Genomic DNA, 20,901 nt, shown 5'->3' on the forward strand with positions numbered 1-20,901 from the left:
TTAGATGGTAACTGGTAAATCAAGAAAACTAAGCCGGCGTTTAGTTAATCTTGCAATTTGTGTATATGAGATTATCATCATGATTGTTACTATGAATCAGCATGGTAAAACGAACTGGGTGAGGTTCACTGTAGACCTAATTCTCATCATTCAAACACGGTGGTATGAAATGTGGGAGAGTAACTTACTGAAACAGGAGGTGCTAGTTGCGGAAAGGTATAGATCTGTTCATATGTATTAAAGGTCCAGAGGTGAATAATAAAATACAAAGTTTAGTAGTGAGTACCTGGGTCTCACCATGAGTTGGGCTGTGATACCCAAAAACCAGGCCCAGGAGCTTGTTTTTGGTTCAGGGAGGACCTGGCTTGGCAATTCGGGCTGGACTGTTCCCATGAGGAGCCGTGTCAAGACGGATTTTCATATGGATGCATCTAAACTGGAGTGGCTTGGTGAGCAAAAGAACAATAGATTTAATACAGATATCTTGAGTGGGGGTGAATGTTTGATGCGTTCCGCATTCAGCCCATCATTTGTGTGTCTTTTGCGTTCTTGTCCTAAGTGTGGCAGGTATGTCCAGACATAGGTCCAGGGCATACTGTGCCACTAGATTCAAACTAGCCTGGCTGATGAAGGGTGATACCCTGAAACCAGCCCCAGAATGCTTGTTTCTGGTCCAGGAAGGACCTGTCTCGGCAGTTCGGGCTGGACTGTTCCCATGAAAAGCAGAGTCAAGACTAATTTGCATATGGTTGGGTCTAAACTGGGGTTGCATTCTGTCAATAATTTGTTGCCGCAGATTTTTGTGCCCTGAGTGGGAGGGTACGCCCAGACGTGAGTACCTTGCTCACTGTGCCACTGAATTCATGCTAGCCTGCTTATGATGGCTGATAGCCTGAAACCGATTCCTGGAAGCTTGGTTACGTTCCAGGGAGGAAATGGATTGGCATTTTGGCCTGGACTGTTGCCGTGAGAAGCAGGGTTAAGACTGATTTGCATCTGGCTGGTGTCAAACTGGGGTGGCGTAGTGTGCCAAAGAACGATGAATTTAACCCAGATTTCTTGACTCTTGCAGCCCGTTGTCGATGGCTGTACCAGTTGACAGGGCCGACGCTAGGCATGTGCAGTGTGGGCAGCTGCCCAGGGCCCCATAGTCAGCCCTCCAACTTGGGGCCCTGCACCAATGTGACAGAATCAGACCACTGCATGAAATGTGCCACCTTGCAAGTGCACCACCATAATAGGCCACCTCCTCTGGCCTCACTGCTGTGGTGTAGCAAGGGGAACGTGAGGGAAGGGGGGCCTCCATTCCCAGTTGCAAGAAGACACATTTGCCCAGCAATTAGGCCTCCACCTCCACACACGCAGAGGCACAGTGGGATGGCTATAACCCTGCTGTTTAGCTCCCTGGCAGTATTAACCCTCTCTGCAGATAAGCAGCACTCACACCTTCAGCCCTTGATGAGCTGTTAAGAGGTACTTGTTGGTGGCTGAGAGAGATATGCAAACAGTCCTGAATGTGTCACGTATATGCAAGTTTGAGAGGCCTTGCACATTCCCTTCCTGCACAGGGCCCCAAGAATCCTAGAACAGCCCTGCCAGTTGATATGGGCCCTCTCCTTACGTTGTAGACCCTTGCCTGGGTTCAGGCCTATAACTCAGGCTATAATACACCACCTCACTGCTTTTAAGATTGTCTCAAATATATATCTACAGAAATTCAACACACCTCAGTCCTGCAAACTACTTTACTTAAAAGAACCACTAAGACCACAAGCAAAAATGCTGTTTTTTATCGGTACTGATTGTTGATATTTTACTTTACTTTGTAATGTGAATCCTTACACATGTTCTTTGTTGCATACTTGGTAAAAGTACTGAAGTGCTCTCAATAGAGTACTTTAGTGGCAGTCTAATAAATTAAGCAAGAGCAAAACAATTCCAAATGCTGCCCTCAATCTGAAATGAACGGTTCTATTAGATATCCGTTGTTGGTTGGTCCTATTTCAAACTGCGCCATGGTCATGGGGAAAGCGAGCACTGATATGGATTTTAACGAGAGGTGAGAGAGTTCAAACTTTAAAATAGCACTGCTATTGATCCTTTTCGGAGCTCGGTGGTGCGCTGTTATCTAACAAAATAGAGCCCACTTTAAAGATATTTTCAGAAACACAACACACGAAGGGCAGTTGTTTCCTAAAAAGCTCTCTTTTTCTTTTAAGACAACGATCAGAAGTCGGCGAAGAGTGCTTCGGATGGCGCATTACATTTCAGAAAGTTGAGCAAATCAATATATGTTCCAATATGTCCAATTAGACTACTCTCAGAAACTGGCGCAGACGTTTGAGCGCAGTATGTAGCAAAACATTCGAAAAGGTAAACATTTGCAAAGTTGCTCTGCAGACTTGATCAAGAGGTGCATAATGTAGGAGGAGACTATGGTATCTGTTCCTCTATGATTGTTTTTAAGGCGGCGGAAATGTTACATTCTCAGTTGCAGCTTCAAGAATTTGCGGCAAATTAGGAAGCTACCTGGCCTTGTTCAAGTTTTCAAATCTCACCGCATGGGTTTTTGTTACTTGTTATCATAAAGTTGCATGACGTCACGTTCCAATGCTCTTTTGCTTTAAAGAGGCAAATCAGCAAAGGATTAATCGAAAATCGGGAAGTGGGTTGTAAACTATAAGGGAAAACCCTGCATGATTTAAAGTGTGAATATGTTGCCAGGTAGTGCTCTACACAATATGCAGGTAAGCGTGGCACATTGTGTGTTAGTATTACTTTATTTTTTTCACATATAAACATTGTCTCGGCACACCGAGTTTAAAACCCAAATACACTGAAAGGTAACAGAGAGGTGAGTAGTCAATCTTTGTGAAGGGCCTCCCACTGCACAGCAACAAATGTCTCTATGTTTTTTAATAAACTATTAATGTGTTTGAGCTAGAATAATTTTTTTCGTTAAAATCTGCAAATCATGCTGCAGATGAGAGATTATGTGGAAAATGCGACACGTTCACAATTAATGTAGCCATTGAATTGTAGTAATTTCTGTAAATCCCTACAGTTCCATATATTGCATCTACCTCTAGAGCATTGGGTAGACTTAAAAAATATTTGCAGCCTCATTTCGAGAGGCCTGTTGGGGGATTCAGAATTTATCACACGCATTAGAATCTAATTCCCCTGGTTTTAAAATGTATCAGTGCAATAATTTCAACCTGACACATATTACTTGTGAAATATGGAGATTACATGAGTATTTTGATGCCTACAACTTACTAAAGGTGATGGGAGGAATGCTTGCGATGTGTCTAACCACTAGCAATTACTTGGGGTAGCATCCCAACCCATCATTCCTTTGCTCTTCATGCCCCTTCAGTTTGGACCCACCCACTGGTAACTCAGCCTTGACCCTACTGCTCATGGGAACAGTCCAGCCGATCTGCCAAGCCAAGTCTCCCTAAACCAGAAAACAAGTATCCCAGGGCTTTTATCACCACAGTTATAGGCTTGTAAGCCGGGTACAGCTTAGTTCCAGTGACAGAGTGAGCATGGAACCCATGCCTGGGCATAGCCATGCTACTGTGGGCCACATTATGATGTCGGTCGGAAAGGCTCTACACGGCAGTTGGATTCTTCTAAACCGTGTTGGAACCTATGTTTCCGACTGACTCAGAAACATTTCCCCTTCACTGTTTACGATGGAAAGGTAACCGTTAGTTCACTCTGATTCAGTTACGATCGGCATTTGGAAATTCAACGTACCGCGTTTCCGACCGACATATTACGATGCTGAATTCCGACAGCCTTTGCGAATCAGTCTGTCAGACATGGAACGGCTGTTGTAAACTGAGTTTGGAGGCACACAGCAGCCCCCCCCCCCCCTTCTCCCTGTGTCCTCTGGCTGAGGTCCATGGGGGTACCCAAGGGACCCTTTTTAAAACCATGCACAGTGTGGCAGGCACCATGGGGTGTCTAAAAAAGTGTGCAAATTTTCCACAACCACCCCGTTTTTCTATGGGAGTCTGTGTTGTTGGTTGAAACACAGACTCTCAGACTTCCATTGAAGTCAATGGGAGACTTTCTGAATGTTGTTACGGAACCATCATAATCGATCGGTTGGACTCGCCGAACGCGAGTCGTCCCAGAATTGATTCTGACGTGGAGTTGATCGGATTGCTTTCTGACCAACATCTTAATCAGGCCCTTAGTGCGGTACATGAAACACACGATAAGTGATGGCGAAATGTTTGCAATTTTCTATCCAATGGCAATCTCTCGGGTAGCATCCCAACCCATCGTTCTTTAACTCTCCATGTCACCTTTTTGGACCAGCTCGATTCAAATCAACCTTGACCCTGCTACTCATAGGAACATCACAGCCTGAATTGCCAAGCCCGTTTTCCCTGAACCAGAACAAAAGCAACCCAGGACCAGTTTTCCCCTAGTTATGGGCTTATCCGCGGGTACAGCTTGGTTCAAGTGACACAGTTAACATGGAACCCACTGCTGGGCACACCTTGCCTATTAGGGCAGGACATGAAACACACAAAAGGTGAAGGGAGGAATAGCTGCAATTTGTCTTTTGTGTGTTTTATTTTGATGCTTGCACAGCATGTATGTACTGATGGGGCTATTCTCATAGGTAAGTTACACATGTTAGTAATTTAAACTTGTAGGTTTACTCATGTTTTCCAGACCAATCGGCCTTGCCTATTGTCTAACAATTTTTCACACATAATGTTTCGTCTGGTTTTTTTTGCTGAAGAATGTCTGGGAAAAGCTGCATGTGTGAGTAGTTACTACTAAACTTGGAATCTTGTGCGCATAGGAGAGATTGCAAGTGAATTGGGAGTTCGTCACTGAAGCCATAAATCTCAAATCGCAGTCAAGGGTATTGGAAAATCGCTTATATCCCTCTATGCAAATAGGGCAATATATTATTTCTTACACCTCTTGAAAGTTCTGTATTAGTTTTATGTAGTTACTAAATGTGGCGCAGGCTTAATCTTAATCTTACAGTGCTTATTTATTATTACAAATGCCCTAGAACCAGATAAAAGCACAACAGTCAAATTGATTCCTCTTTGGTCTGCCAAACTTTAATAAACTTTAAATGAGGTCAGTGATGTTAAATATGGAATTGCAGTCATGCATGGGATGGACTAAATTACAAGATGGAAAAGTTGTGGTATTTAAAATTCCAAACTCTTGACCGTGGTACTTCAGGATATATTTAAATCAAACATTGGGATTGTTTTCTCTGCCATTACATTTTACCTGTTATCAAATTATCTGGATACTAGTTTTTGAGAAACACATTTTCTTATGGAAAGGAGCATAAAACATGACCTTCTATATTTCATCAATCATTCTGATAATTAGTATGATTTCTTACCCCATAATCCTGATTCAATAAAATTATATGTGGGTATAAGTTATACATCGATCCTTCTCTCTTGATTAAAGCCAAAATCTCCATCTCCATCTATAACAATGATAAAATGAGGAATCCAGGTTCAGCTGACAACGTACACTTTGAATCATTTCTAACTGTCAAGAAAGACAAAGATATGCATGTCAATCACTAGAACAAAACAACAATCAGATCTAATGGTCTCATTATTAATCTCAGGGACTCTGCCGAACCAGCTCAAAAACATTTAGCTTAAAAAAGTTCAAGAACAGTGGCTATCAAGTGGAAAAATAACCATCATCAGAACATATGGCAGGCTAATGAAATCTCTAATGAAAAAAAGGATAGCAGGTAATGTTTCCCAACAATCTCAATAAGTGGTGATCACAGATTGACAGCAAGACATTTGCCACCGGAAAGTATGGCTTAGCAATTGAGCTCCCTGCAGACAATTAGCTGAGGGGAGAAGAAGATTTCATCCAACCCACTAAATGTAGTGAAGTGTAAATTATCATCAACCTGAATGTGTTCATCCTGTTGGGATAAGGAAGATAGGGGCATATTATCAAGAACAGGTGATAAAATTATCTCTGCTTTATCGGCAGGAAACTGCTGCTAAAGCGGCGATAATGGCCTTGATAATATGCCCTTGTGAATTACCATAGCAGCCCAGGTTAACACCAGAACCTGGGCTGCTATGGAAATTCACAAGGACATATGATCAAGGCCATTATCGCCACTTTAGCGGCAGTTTCCTGCCGATAAAGCGGCAATAATGTTATCCCCTGTTCTTGATAATATGCCCCATAATTCTGCAGATAAAAAAGATATATGAATACAATCCTATTCTTGATACATTCTTGCAAAAGGTGGCAAAAAGTCGGGCCATGTACTAACCTACTTAGATTTTAACAATTAAGTACCAACCTACAATGCATGAAGTCACTTTTCTATTCTTTCTTTTTTTAGACACACATAAACATCAATGATGCACAGTTAACCATGATGGAACAAAGATGACTCCGACAGTAAAATAGCTGAGAACCTCAATCAGAAGATCCTCCTCGACGCTTGAGACAGAATCGTTGTGGAACTCCTTAAATTAGACAATAGTTCTACAAGTTCGAACATTCCAACCATCATGAACACAAAGACAACAATTACTAATTCCCAAAGAAAAGGCAACCACTTGTACGGTCATTGAAAAAGAGACCGCTTCCATCACCATGAATGTACCCAATCAAAGCCCCTTTAATGTATTTTACACAGCTGCATGTCAGTACCCAACATCACCTCGATATTGCAAACTTGATTAAGAGATATAAACCAACCTTTTTTTTACGAACTGAACAATGGTGAAATGAGGCTACTCAGCCAGCAAGGGACTTGCTCATATAATTAACTTTTAAACCATAGGCATGGGTAAAATAGATAAAATGGGTGGTGGCATGTTGTTGAGTCGTAAAGAACAAATTGTATTCAAGAACCTGAAAAAAACAATTTCCCCTCATACCATTACAATGTCTTTCTGGAAGAAATACAACCTAAGAATATCAACTCCTTTAAAATGTCTATGATCTTTTGTCACCTAGGAGAGAACATGAGCATTGGAGAACAACTCATTGAATTATTGACAAACACATTGATTTCTTCAAAAAACAACATATTTCTGGTTTAATTTAAATTGCATTGGTGTGATGAGAAAGAGGTAGTGGTCTATCAAATATCCTCATCTCTAAATGACTTTCTACAGCAATTTCTAGCTCCTCCGCAAGTGACATTGACTTATGGGAACATTACATAATCCATTTCACTTTATCTTATTAAAAAAATAGCTGAGAGAGGACTTAGACTTTTCCATGCTTTTACTGACTTACTTTTTATCTTTGATGGTTCTTCACTATTTGAGTGCATGTTTTGGCGTTGCTGCTGTTATCTGATGCTGCATGCATTTGTTCTTCAAGCTGAGGTGCTTTTCTTTTTCCCCTCTTTTTCTGCAACGTTCCGTCCAGCTCTACTGAAAGGATTTAGCTGGCTTTTATCATGGCTCACTACTGATATTGCTCTGCCTGCTTCATTTTTTTTGGAGTGTATGAAGGCGTATCCTCATCAAACAGCCACCACCTTGCAGAAACTGCCATTATTCTTAAAAACCAACAATTGTTCTATGAGAAACTCTTCATCTAAGATAAATATGCCGTCTTCATCCTTGTCCTCAACTAAGACTGGGCAATCTGCTTCAACGTCCACAAACAAGAGAGCCAAGCAGGACTCGCCTTCTCCTGTTAAGCCCTCTTCCCCTATCTCTCGTGATCTTGCGCTTGTATAAATACACGTGCTACATCAATTTGTGGAAGAAACCAACATGCGCATTCAGAATCTTGATGTTAAATGGTTTCAAATGGAGAACAGAGTTTCAGTGCTTGAGCAACACATAATTGATATGCAAGATGAGATGACAAAAATGTCAGCTTTGGAAAAGGATGTGGCGTTGTTGAAAGCTCATTCTGAAGATTTAGAAAATCAAAATAGGTGAAATACCCTGCACCATTATGATCTTCAAGAAGGTCCGGATGGAATTGATCCTGTGTCCTTTTTCACTTCTTTCTTACCTCAGCTGGTGGGTTAACCTTCTTCCACGAAATTAAATATTCAGAGAGATCATGATCTTGGTGAACGTTCTCAATCTTCCTCGGCTTCACTTAATCCCAGAGGAGTTATTATCTTCTTCCTGAAATTTACTGACTTACTGAAAGTCCCTAATGCAGCAAAGTTGAAAAAGCAAATTTCATGGCAAAGGAGTAGTATCTTCATAACACAGAATGTATTAAAAGCTACAGTGACCAGTTGGTAAAAGTTCCTACATTTCTGGCCACATTTATGCTCTTTAGGTGCCCGCTTTGGTCTGTTCCCCCCCCCTGTTTCAGAATAAAACATCTTCTTTCTCATCTCCTGCAGATCTTCAAGAGTTTCTTAGTTGTCATTCTTCCAGTTTCATGGAGACTTCTGCTTCTACGTGAAGCTGACTGTATTTGATGTTTTCTGTTGAACTTTGCATAATCTTTTAAATCTTTGCTTATTTTTTCAATCACAGTCTCAAGCTAATTTTTTGTGCTCATCTAAGTTTTATTAACCTATTGACGAATCTCTTGCTTTTTTACAAGTTTCATGGTGTTATTTCTCCTTTCCTCACTTTGTTTTTGTTTCATTTTTCCGCGGATGTGTACTCCCTTGCTGTACAGTCTTTACCGTTTGCTGTCAGCGACCCTTCCCTCGTGTTGCATCCTCACCAGGTATGTTTTACAGTTGTCAGTGCTTGACATGTGCTGTCTCTTATTTTCTGGCCTTCTTCCTTTTCCTTCCCTTTTCTCTTCCAATCCAGTTTCTTTTTCTTTTCTTTCTTTCTTACTCATTTTTTCTGTTATTATTAAATGTGTTCTCTGAGAAGACCTTTTATCTGTATATATTATTTCTTGTTTTACCATTCAGAGTTATCTAATGGAATATCAAAGGGTTTATTAATCCATTAAAGAGGCAGAGTATTTTGGCTCATTTGGCTAAATACTCTCCTGACCTTGTTCTTCTTCAGGAGACTCTGAACCTTGTAGCTTTAAAACCTAAATAGGGTTGGGTGAGTTCCATTTTTGTTTCTCCTTCTTTGAGTAAGAAACATTATGTTATTCTCCTTTGTCATAAGAAACTAAAATTGATAGCTATTTCCAAAGAATCTGAGGGCAGGTAGCTTTTTGTCAAGTTAACAGTCAATGATATCCCCTTAACTATTTGTAATATTTATGGTCCCACTTAATTTGTTAATTAATTGTGGCCTACTATCTCTAAAAAGTGTGTATAATATGCTGATGACTTTTTCATTTTGCAAGGCTTTTGTAATCAAGTAGTGCACCCCTTTATTGACCCTCAATGTTCAATTAAATATTTAACTCATAGGATGCCCCAGCAATTTCACTCTTTTATTACCCAGCGTCTTTTGGTTATTTCATGGAGAATTTGTCATCCCTCCAGTAGGGAGTTATCATTTTTCTCTGCACTCCATGGTTCTCCATCCATACCTGACCATATTTTGGTTTCTAAATTACTTTCCCAAAATCTCATTAGTTCTTCTATTGAAACCCTTGTGATCTACGATCATGCCCCTGTCATTACAGACTTTGAATTGCTACCTTCCATCCCAAATCTAATAGATGGCAATCTAATAACTCTCTTTTACTTTATCCTGCTTTTTCCTCATCTTATTCTGCTTTTTTCGAAGACTTTATTATTTCTCAAGCTGACTCTTTCCTCCCTCCTTAATTGCTTTGGGATACTGTTAAAGCTTCTGCTCGTGGACACATTATTGATTTTGTTTAAAAAAAAGAAATCCTAGACAAAATAGCATCAGACCCTTTTATTAGACAACAAACGCCTAGAACATCAATACTATTCCTCAGCTACCACACCAAATTTGCAAGAACTTATTTGTGCAAAACTTCATTTAAAAAAATCTCCATTGACAAAGCCTCCTCTAGTCAACTTTGCAGCAGTGCTCGTTACTGTGGTGGGAATAATAAAATGGGATAACTTCTAGCTATTTATTTGAAGATCCATAAGCAGGGTCAAACAGTAGACTCAAAAAATACTAACAAAGGAACTCCTGTTTTTAAAGACAGTGAGATTGTTACAGAATTCGTTAAATATTACCATTCTCTCTATACATTTGAGTCTCCACCCCTGTCTTCTCGGATTGATGCTTACTTGAAAGAAACCAAAAACCCTCTCAGTGATCAGTGTGATTTATGTCTCCTTTAGAGGATGGAATAGCCATGCCAGAGATACTTCAAGTTCTTCAATTTCTTAAGAAGGGCAAATCCCCTGGGTCTGATGGCTTCGCATTCAAATCTTTCTCACTGAATGATTACATCTGGGGGCTTGGCCAAGATGGCGGAGAGCTAAGACCTGCTCTGCCTTCTCTCCTTCGCCCTCTAATGCCTAGCACTAGCCTGGGCTCTGAAACGCCCCGAAGGCAGTTCTGGCATACTCAGCGGCTCGCTACCTGTGACTCCCGGGGCTTCTGTGGCCGTACTTCTGGCTTTTGGTCTGGGCCGTGTCACAGTGATGGAGTGATAGCGCGCTGCTGAAGATGGCAGTGCAGCGGCCACTGGGGTCGGAGTCTTAAGCACCTGGCCGTGAAGTGCTGCAGCCCAACCAGAGTCATGAGCCTGACTTGAAAAAAACGCTTGGGACTGGCGAATAATGGTGGCGGTGATGGGCGGTAGAACTGCGGGCGCCATCTTGTGCGGAGCGGCGGTGGCACTGCCAGTTTGTGGCCGGAGTCTATGACAATCGTCGTGTGTGCGTGAGGCTGACGGTACGTAAAGCGAGCCATCGGGAAGCATCTCGGCCTTTGGCTTAAAGAAGCAGACGGGGGACCTGCCATGGTGAGTCCTACCACATTTCCCTCCCTCGCTGTGGCCTTCGCTCCCCGGAGCCCTCAGGGATGTCTGGACCGCATTGAACCTCACGGTGGTCCTACATAAAGAACGTCCCACTTTGCGCCTGCCGAGTGATACTCTGCCAGAGCCCTCATTGGGTCATCACTGAGCGGGCCTCCGCTGTCGGGCTTCGTGGAGCGAGTGGCTACTGGGCATTGATGGTGGGCCACCGCCGGCTCCTAACGTCGGGCCCATAGAGACTGGTGTCACACTTTTGAGGATGCCCTGCCCTTGTAAACTACTGCCGCACTCCGGTGTGTATCTACCTTGCCCCCCTCGATCCTACCTCGCTCTTGAGCCGGAGGGTCCTATACATGCGGGGGCTGCTGCATTTTCCCCTCCGTTGCCGCTGGACGTTTATTTCACCACATTGTTGGCAACTGAGGGCCTGGAGGACGGGGACAGCCCTACACACCAGAGGGGGCCCTGTAGATCACTGGCAAATACCCTGTACTATCACATGCAGGGAGTGGTGTAGAGTGGGCAAGCATACACATGGGCCTGGAGTCGCGAGGCGAAGATCGTTGTATCGGAGGACACTGAGCCGTAGTCACTTCCAGCACAGCCTGCCCAGTTCAGTGGTGAGAGCTGAGTATGACATCCACTCAGGGCAGGAAAGACAAATCGGCCACAAGAGAGAAATCGCCCAAGGATCACTTTGCCCGAGCACAGAGTAGGGGGCCAGCGGATCCTGGCCGATCAGATGGGGCAGCACAGATGGCCACCACTACAGAGGTGCCGGGGAATCCCTGTTCACTGCCCTGCGGGATGACCTCCAGACAGTGAAGCTCAATCTCACGGCGGGGATCAAAAACATCTGCAAAGATGTGGATGATATAGGGGAGAGAGTGGCATCCCTAAAAGACAAAAGCGATGCCTGGGAGACCGAATTGGAAGCCATGCAACACAAAGTGCTCTGAATACATGAGCAGCAGGTTGCCGTTCAATCTCACCTGGAGGACCTTGAGAATCACTCCTGCCGCCACAATATTCGAATTCGCAGAGTGAGCACCAATGAAGAGGCTGGTGGCATCTTTGGATACGTGTGTGAACTCTTCAATCATATCTTGGGCAACCCACAGGACTTTGACCTTAAGCTGGACGAAGTGCACAGGGACAACGCCCCCGGCAGACATCTTGGTCTGCATCCAGGACTTTCACACCAAGGAAAAAATCCTACGTCAAGCTAGATTGCTTTAATTGATCACATTCCTCAACCAGTCACCGGTCCTCTACCAAGACCTTGCTGCTATTACGCTCCAGAAATGTAGGACCTTCGGCCCATCACGGAGGCCCTGTGCCAACAAAACATCTCCTATTCCTAGGGGGACTTGTTTGCCTCGTATTCCAGCATTACGGAAAGTTGTTCCAAATCTGTTCTCTGTCTGAAGCAAGCAAGCTGTTGGGGATACCTCTCCTGGGAGACACTGACAAGGGTGAGCGCTCGGACCAAGGTTCCAGCGACAGCCGACTGAAATGGAGACAGCAGCGCAGACAATGCTGCTCTGAGCGACCGGATTCGCTGGTGGTCAAGAAGGAGCAAAAGGCCGCCCTTGAAGCTTTACCAGGAGCCTTGGCCAAGGCATCAACAATGTGATTGAGTCTGGCTATTATGACGTATCTTTCTATTGATGCTCCGGGGGTTGATGGGATTGAGGCTTCCATCGGCCACTTTACAACCCCAAAGACTCTTTCTCTTTTCATCCTTGGATGACGGACTAATGATTGAACTCAAGACTATTTTTGGTACCTGTTGTGCTTTCCACTTTCTCCAGGTCTTTGCTCTATCTTTTCTTATACTCATCTTTTTTTGCTGTCCTTTATTTCTGGGTCCATGGGGTGCTATGATTTTCTTACTTTTGCGCTGAGGGGTCTTGTTCGTCCCAATGCTCATATTTGGCATCAACCCATCTTTAGGTATTAGATGCCGGCATCTTCTGTTGAGATTCTCACTCTTAATGTAACACAGGGCACTTCTTTCCTATCTAGAGAGCACATGGGCAGATATTTGCCTCCTTCAAGAGACACACCTCCTCCCTAAGGACTGCCACAGACTTAGGTCCCGGGCCTTCCCGACCCAATTCTTCTCCTCCAATCCAACCAAGACAGCTGGGGTGGCAATTCTAGTCTGGGTTGAGATCAAAGATAGACTTCTCACTTATCAATTTACTGTAGGGGGCCACACTCAATTCGTGGATCTAGCTATGACCCTAACGAGGGTCAGGAACAATTTTTGCATGAAGCTCTTACTGATACCATGGCAACTCAAGAACATCACGTATTGATAGGGTAGGTTCTCAATTTGGTGTTTGACAATGATTTAGACAGGTCGGCACAGTGCACGAGCCAGGTTGACGCCATTTCACCCACAAGGCCCATCAGACTACGACTTAGGTCTCACAAACATATGGAGACACCAACACTCTTGGTCACAAGAATTCTCATATTATTCTAACGCCAACAAAACTTATGCTAGGCTAGATTATTTTCTGGGTTCAAAGTCTCTTTGCGATGTCACGCTCTCGGCTGACATATTGGTGGAGGCCCTGTCCGATCATGCCCCAGTGGAGGCCACATTGGCTCTTCCACAGATCCGACGTCCGGCCAGACAATGGCGCTTTCTCGGTGCTCTATTGCACAGGCCAGACACAGTTACCAGGATACACTAGAGGATTACCTCTCACACAATGATAGTACAGATATTGCTCTCTCTACACGATGGGAAGCCCTTAAGATGGTCATCAGGGGAGAAGTCATTGCCATTTCCTCCGCAGACAACGCGGACCGTAAAGCAAAGATGGAGGAACTGACACAGAGGGTGAGGATACTGGAGCAGATGCACCAGCGTACCGGGGCAACCCTCATATGGCTGCTCAGGCACAGCTGACTGCTATTGATCGGAACGAGGCAGAATACGCTGCAATGCCATTACGGCATACCTTTTACACCAGCGGGGACAAATGCGGTTGACTACTCGCGAATAAGCTCCGGGAGGTTCGATTGCGCAAGGATGTTCAGGAGATTAGGGACAGTGTAGGAGTGCCATGCTCAGATGCTCAGATGACGCCACTATTGCAGAGATCTTTCGCAACTTTCACAACTTCTGCGCTCAACTTTACGATGAACAGCCTCTGGAGGGAGCAGATATAGATGCAGACTTATCCCGGTTCGTCTCCCCACCCTGACACCAGATCAAGCAGCACATATAGAGAGGGAGATCAGACCAGTAAGTCATCACAGCTATTACTCATTTGAAACTGGGCAAGTCACCCGGTCCCGATGGGTACACCACGGCTTTTATAAGCAGTTTTGTACAACGCTCACCCCCTTGCTCACTCGGCTATTCAATTCCTTTGCAGCACGCGGGGCGATCCCCTCCTATATGTTGGAAGTAGCGATAGCTGTCATCCCTAAGCCAGGGAAAGACAAGTCATATTGTGGGTCATATCGGCCTATCTTGCTTTTGAACAGAGATCTGAAGATGTATCCCAGCATATTAACCAGCCAGCTCGCCCCCTTATATGCAGGGGCTTGTGGACGCTGATCAGGCCGGATTTATACTGCAGCGGCAAATGAGTGACAACACTAAAAGTATCACGCACCTCATAGAAAAGGCCTCCCGTATACCCGGGAACTATATGCTCCTCACAATCAATGCGGAGACGGCCTTTGATCGAGTCCATTGGCCCTATCTCGAGCAGGCACTGGTCCACATTGGCCTGGGGTAAAAGATGCGGATGCTCATTTTTAACTGCTACACTACCAGAGCATGAATCAACGGGCACACGTCCACCCCATTCCCTATTAACCACTTGGATGCTATGGCATGTTCAAGGAGTCCATGTATTTTCCATTGAAATGAATAGAAACTCCATGACGAGCTGAGCTCGTCATGAGCGTCGAAGGGGTTAATAGAGGCATGAGGCAGGGGTGCCCCCTGTCGCCCCTGCTTTTTGCTCTCTACACGTTGCCTATGGTGCAGAGGGTCAGGGACCACCTTCAGATCATGGGCATCTGCTTCAGAGGGCACACACACCATAGGCCTTTATGCAGAGAATGTGCTAGTCACTCTAGCAAACCTTGGGAGGGCATTGGGAACCTTTTTGGACACTTTCGCCAGCGCCTCTGGATTTAAGGTTCACCTGACCACATCCATAGCAAAGAATCTTTCCCTGTCGTCTTAAGAGCGGGCGGACCAACAGGCTTGTCATCCCCTGCAGTGGTCTGATGAAATTGTCCCCTATCTGGGTATCCATTTGGCCTCAACCTTGCAGGCCATGAGGACATCTAACTACTCCCTTCTCCACACACACATCCACACTGAGCTACGTAGGTGGAAACACTACCAAAATTCATGGCTGGGAGTGTCGCATCTATCAAAATGATGATCCTCCCCAAAATTCTCTATCTGTTTCAGATGCTCCCCTTGCTGCCCCCAACTGTATGGCTACATATGGTGCAGTAAGAACTCTCTCTTTTCATCTGGCAGGGGCGCAAGCCACGACTAAAATGGATGGTTAGTTTTCTCCCACCTCACGAAGGGGGACTTGGGATTCCGGATCTCACGCTCTATTATAATGCCGCGCAGCTCCAAAATTTGATCGAATGGAGCCAGGCTGAATCCAAGAAACACTGGCTCTTTCAAGATTGTGCTGTCGCGGGTACGTCGCTCATGAAAATTCCCTTCCTCTTGAAACCCTGTTGCATCCTCAACTTATACGCTTCACAGGTGACGTGCACAATCCTCACCGTCTGGGATCAGACTAACATACGCCATGACCTCACAACTTTCCCTTCTCCACTCACATCAATTTTGGACAATCCTGACTTTAGCCCAGGGATGGGCACACAGTCCTTTCGATTGTGGCAAGAGGCCGGACGTCGCACATTAGACCTCTTATTCGCCAAAGGTGACATTATCCCCTTTTCGCAGCTTCGGGCTGATTATGGCCTCCCAGAATCCGAATGCATGCACTACTTACAGGTGCAACACTGGGCTATGCATCCTGGCAATCGCTCACAGGCGACTAGGCTTCTCACACCCTATGAACGTTGGCTTTCACGCGGTCATTGGACAAGAAGTTGATTTCAGATCTGCTGCGTGAGGGACCTCGGACGTGATCTTAACCCCAAGGAATGGGAGGGTGCATGCTATTGAGAGCGCCATACAGCGACACATGTAGGTCTCACTGAAATACTCACCAAGTTACTCTATCACTGGTACTACACCCCGGAGAGACTTCACCAAGCTGACGCGATGCAGAGCCCTTACTGCTGGCTTGGTTGTGGGAATAGGGGCACACTGCTATGGGAGTGCGAATACCTCCGGACTAACTGGACGCACATTCTAGATGACGTGGACAAACACCTTGAAACTGAAATCCCTAGGCTTCCTGCATATGTCTTGCTGGGGCTGCCAAACCTGCTTACCTACCCCTTGATAGCCATAGCACTGGGCACAGCGGTCCAGAACCTATTAATTAACTGGAGAACCCCCTGTATACCTGCACACACAGGGTGGTATCAATGATTATGGCACGTATTAGGCATGGAAAAGATCTCTCTTACCCTGGCCGGGAAAGGCTCCTCCTTCAGCGACCTATGGCAGCCACTCCTCACTCTGCTTGAACAAGAATTCCGGGAGCTGTCCTGCCCGAGATACTTACGCCTTCTACGCCTAAGTGCGCCACAGTCCTCTGCAAAGGGTGACTAGCCTTTAGGACCGATACCCCTCTTGGCGCAGCACCATATTGCCAGAATAGACCGTTGGAGGGTGGTTCTTTTTGTGTTTTCTTCTTTTCGTCCCTTTCCGTTTCTCGGGGTGGTGGGTGGGACCGCCTCTGTTCATTGCTGATTTTTATAATAATGATGCACTGATTAGTATTCATGGTGAGCTTTCTGCGGCCCGTTACATGCAAACTCGCTTCCTGCTTTGTTCAAAAAAGAATTCAACCATAAATGATTACATCTATTTCAATGTTTCTCTAATTCTGCTTCCGCTGGGGGCCCCTTTCAGGAGTCCATCATATGCCTCATTCATAAAGAGGGCAAAGACACTGTTCTTTGTAAGAACTCAAGGCCAATCTTGTTAGTTAATGTGGATTATAAAATATTTGCCAAATTATTAGCTTTATGTCCTGAATCCTTTATACCTTCCATGATTGGAAAGGAACAATCAGCTTTTAATAAAGGTAGATTTACATCAGATAATTCTAGACTTTTTTTTATTGTTTTAAGCAAGGCTCCCTCTCTCTCATATCCTCTGGCAGCAATTTCTATAGATGCAGGGAAAGCATTTGATCATTTTGATTGGTCCTTCTAACATAAATCCCTGGGGTTTGGGTCCCCATTTTATTTCATTAATTTGATTACTTTATTTCAAATCATTTTTATTGAATGTTAATGGGAAAATATCTAGTTTTTTCCATTAAATTGTGGGCTCCGTCAAGGTTGTCCATCATCCCCACTTTCGTTCATATTGGTCCTGCAACCTTTTGTTTCCTGTTTTCGAAATAGTATAGAAATGAATGAAGTTTGGTATGGCAATAATCATTTACACCTTTTGCTTATGATATTCTTCTACTCATCTATACTGCTAAGCAAATTGTTTCTGCACTACTTCATACATTTCTAACTTCTATTCTATCTCATCTATAATATTAATACTGATAAAACAGAAATGTTACCACTTACTAAGATTTCTTTTAGAAAACCTTTTATTGCCATAGGTTTTGATTGGAATACTTCTAAGATGAAATATTAAGGTATCTGCTTTGCTACTTCAATTAAAGAGTGAGTCTTGGCAAATATCAATGATTATTTAGATAAAGTTGACAAACGCTTCTCATCATCTTACCTGGTGGGGTCGTATGGACTCTATTAAAACTATGATCTCTCCCATAATTTAATATGGCTTAAAAAAATTGGATTGAAAAGTGTAAAAATGTCTTTGGATAAATATAAAAAACTAGAAATGATCTAACTTACTTCTGAAAAACAAAATTTGAGGGTGGAGTTCATTTTCCAGATTTCATATTATATTATTAACCTTTTTTTGTCTACGACAGTCTTCTAAGTGATTATATTTGTCATGAACTTCGTTTACCCGTTTATTGTTGGGATTGAATGCTTTCTTCTTGCTCCTTTTCTACCTAGAGAAATCTTATCATTCTGCACTAATACCTCTATCATAGCTTCCCCTCTCTTAAGCATACTTGTTCCACCTTAAAACCTTTTTATCAATCACAGATTGTAACTCGGGAATCTTTCTGATACTCTCCTCCTTGATATAATAATTGTATCACTATGAACAAAAAATCTATATTTTGGGACTCCTTGAGACAAAAAGATATAATATTGATCAAAGAGTTATTCTCTTATGATGATCCCCTTCCCTTCTTACAATTTCAATGCGGTTTAAATGCCCTCGTTCATTCTTGTATGAATATCTACTCATAAATGCTCTTCTTGATGTTCTTCATACCTCACCATACACTTCCTCATCTCTATTGCCCCAGTCCCCTCTTTGTTCGATTCTCACTTCGATCTCTAAAGCTTCACATATTTATAGACTTCTTCACTTAACTTCCTCCATAAGAATACACACTAAGATAGAGACTCAATGGGAAACAGATTTGGGATGTACTTGGACTATGGCTTTTTTTTAATAAGATATGGGATAAGGTGTGCAAAACATCCAGATCAGCTTCTACTTCTAACTCTTTGTTTTTTCTCTATCATAGATTGTATTGTATCCCTTCCACAATAGCAGAATTCTCCATGTACTCTTCTTCAGAATGTTGGTCCTGTGATCATCACAATGGTGATCTTATGCACTTTTTATTTCAGTGTCCACTTACAGCTTCTTTTTGGGTGAAGGTATGGTCTCAGCTTACCTCAATATTTACCTTACTATACCTGTTAACTTCCCTGACACTTTTTTAGGTGGTCTATCTGGAGATATACATTCATTCTTTAATAATTTATGATGGCTAAAGCTTATTTTATCCCTAGCTTTTCAACAAATCTCCATCAATTGGAAATGCTCATCAAATAATTCTTACAAAACTTGATAGTATAATGTCCGACATTATCATAGATTACACTCTGCTTTTACTTCTTTGTACTGCCCATCTATTTATAGAGATTTATATTGGTTACCTCTGACTTTTTTTCTAGATACTGCTTCTCCTAAATTTCTTACTTGTGTTGCATCTGACTGAACATTTTAAACTGTCATAAGTAATTTGTTTCTCTGCAATGTGTTTATCTTAATAGTAATTGTTTGGGCTTTCATTTATATATCAAGTTTATTTTTTCATGTGATATTTTACAATATTGCTGGATTGGTCTTCTTTTTTTATTTTTCCCCTTCCTTTCCTTTATTTTTTCTTCCCCAAGAATGTTTTAAAATTGGTAAACAGCTTTTTCTTGCTTCTAATTTTGTTGGCTTTATTTTAACAGTTCACACATTTCTTGTTATTGATATTTTTCTCTGCTATTGACATTACTTAATGAAGCAGCTTTACTTTAATAAAAAGTGATCTATCAAGTCTATGGGTGAAGTTTAGTTAAACATTAAGTGCAAAACAAAGAACAAATGAAAGAAACAAAGAAACAAAATTGAAAGAAATGGATGAAAGAAGGAGGCGCAGTAACAAAGTAGTAAGCCTATGAGTCAATGTGAGTGGTTATTTATTCTGTTGCCATTAATAGTCAATACAAAAACATAAGTGGCACAACAATTACAATGAGCAAATGTGATTAAATAGTTTTAGGACTGTATTTGCTTAAAAGATGCCTATTGTGTCAGGGGGTGGATATTAATAGTCAAAATAGGACTATTCGTTTTTCTGCACTGAAACCGTCCTAAGAGACATTTTTCTCTTTCTATGTGTGATGCCGAATTAGCAGTGTGGGAGCATGAATTTTATTGAAACTTTCTATGACATCAGAAACTAATTTCAACATTTCTGTGAGAAAATTGATAAATGTGCATCAACTACATGTTCAAGAAAACAAGAGAATTTTACTTACTATATCGTAAAAATATGCAGCAAGAACATAGCTTAGATTATATCACTTATGTATATAATATAGACTACAATTTATTAATTGACAAAGTATAATATTTAATTTAAATTGTGTTAGAAATGTGTTAGAAATGTGCAAAAGGTGAACTCTCACATTATGGAGTTTACCCCTAATCATATTTATTCTAATTTTTGTACATGCATTACTAATAAGAATGAATCATATTTTGTGATTAATTCTGATTATGATGTTGACTTTTATTAAAATCCATCTTTTGTGTGACTATAGTGTGCATTGAAATGAAAAAAGAAAAGGAGGTGTTACACGTTCCTAATTAACAATGCATACGTAAAACCTTCAGAGACTGTATTTCACATGTGTGCTAATGTTATATACCTAAAACAAAAATCTGAATATATGTTTTAAAATATATATACATGATGGTACAGTGTAACATAGTGACACATGTTATTTGTAACCATACTAAATGATTTCAAGTGCATCAGAGTTAAACTAGAACCATGACGTCTTTATAGTTCTATGAATGTATGTTGAATGATATATATATTGTTTTATATTAGCTCAAATTAATAGAGGCCTAACCACATACATGAAGTTTCTTAACTTTCTGAATCCACTGCCCATGAGAATATTTCTCAATATAACTAATAATGTGCAACAGTGTTTTTTTACCTGAGACTTAAAAAAAAAACTTTATGCACCCTTTTCGTCCTCTGCCTTTTTAATCATGTCTTCCCTATATGGGCCCTATAGTTCCTTAGGCCTGCTCTTTTCAGACATGAGGGCATAGTAATTATCTGTGTGCTTAGAACAGTATGCTACGTCGGCAAGCCAGTCAGTCACCTTGGCAATGGGCCATGAATCCATCTCGTGGTAATTCTCAGTTTCGCCAGTAGAAGGCATATAACTGCCAATCTGCATATCGGTATATCTTTATCATAC

At 42.4% G+C, this 20,901-nt stretch overlaps 1 long non-coding RNA gene across 2 annotated transcripts in view; it reads right to left on the bottom strand.

Annotated features, from left to right (window-relative positions):
- LOC144821789 (uncharacterized) overlaps window positions 1–20,901 on the bottom strand; it is a 118,425-nt gene that overhangs the window by 58,699 nt on the left and 38,825 nt on the right. For both annotated transcript variants that reach the window (XR_013608440.1, XR_013608439.1), the window contains exon 2: window positions 5,399–5,553. This is a non-coding gene — a long non-coding RNA (uncharacterized LOC144821789). The remainder of the gene's footprint in view (window positions 1–5,398; window positions 5,554–20,901) is intronic.

The sequence above is a fragment of the Lissotriton helveticus genome, chromosome 2_2, assembly GCF_964261635.1.
Source record: "Lissotriton helveticus chromosome 2_2, aLisHel1.1, whole genome shotgun sequence".
NCBI classification, from domain to species: Eukaryota; Metazoa; Chordata; class Amphibia; order Caudata; family Salamandridae; genus Lissotriton; species Lissotriton helveticus.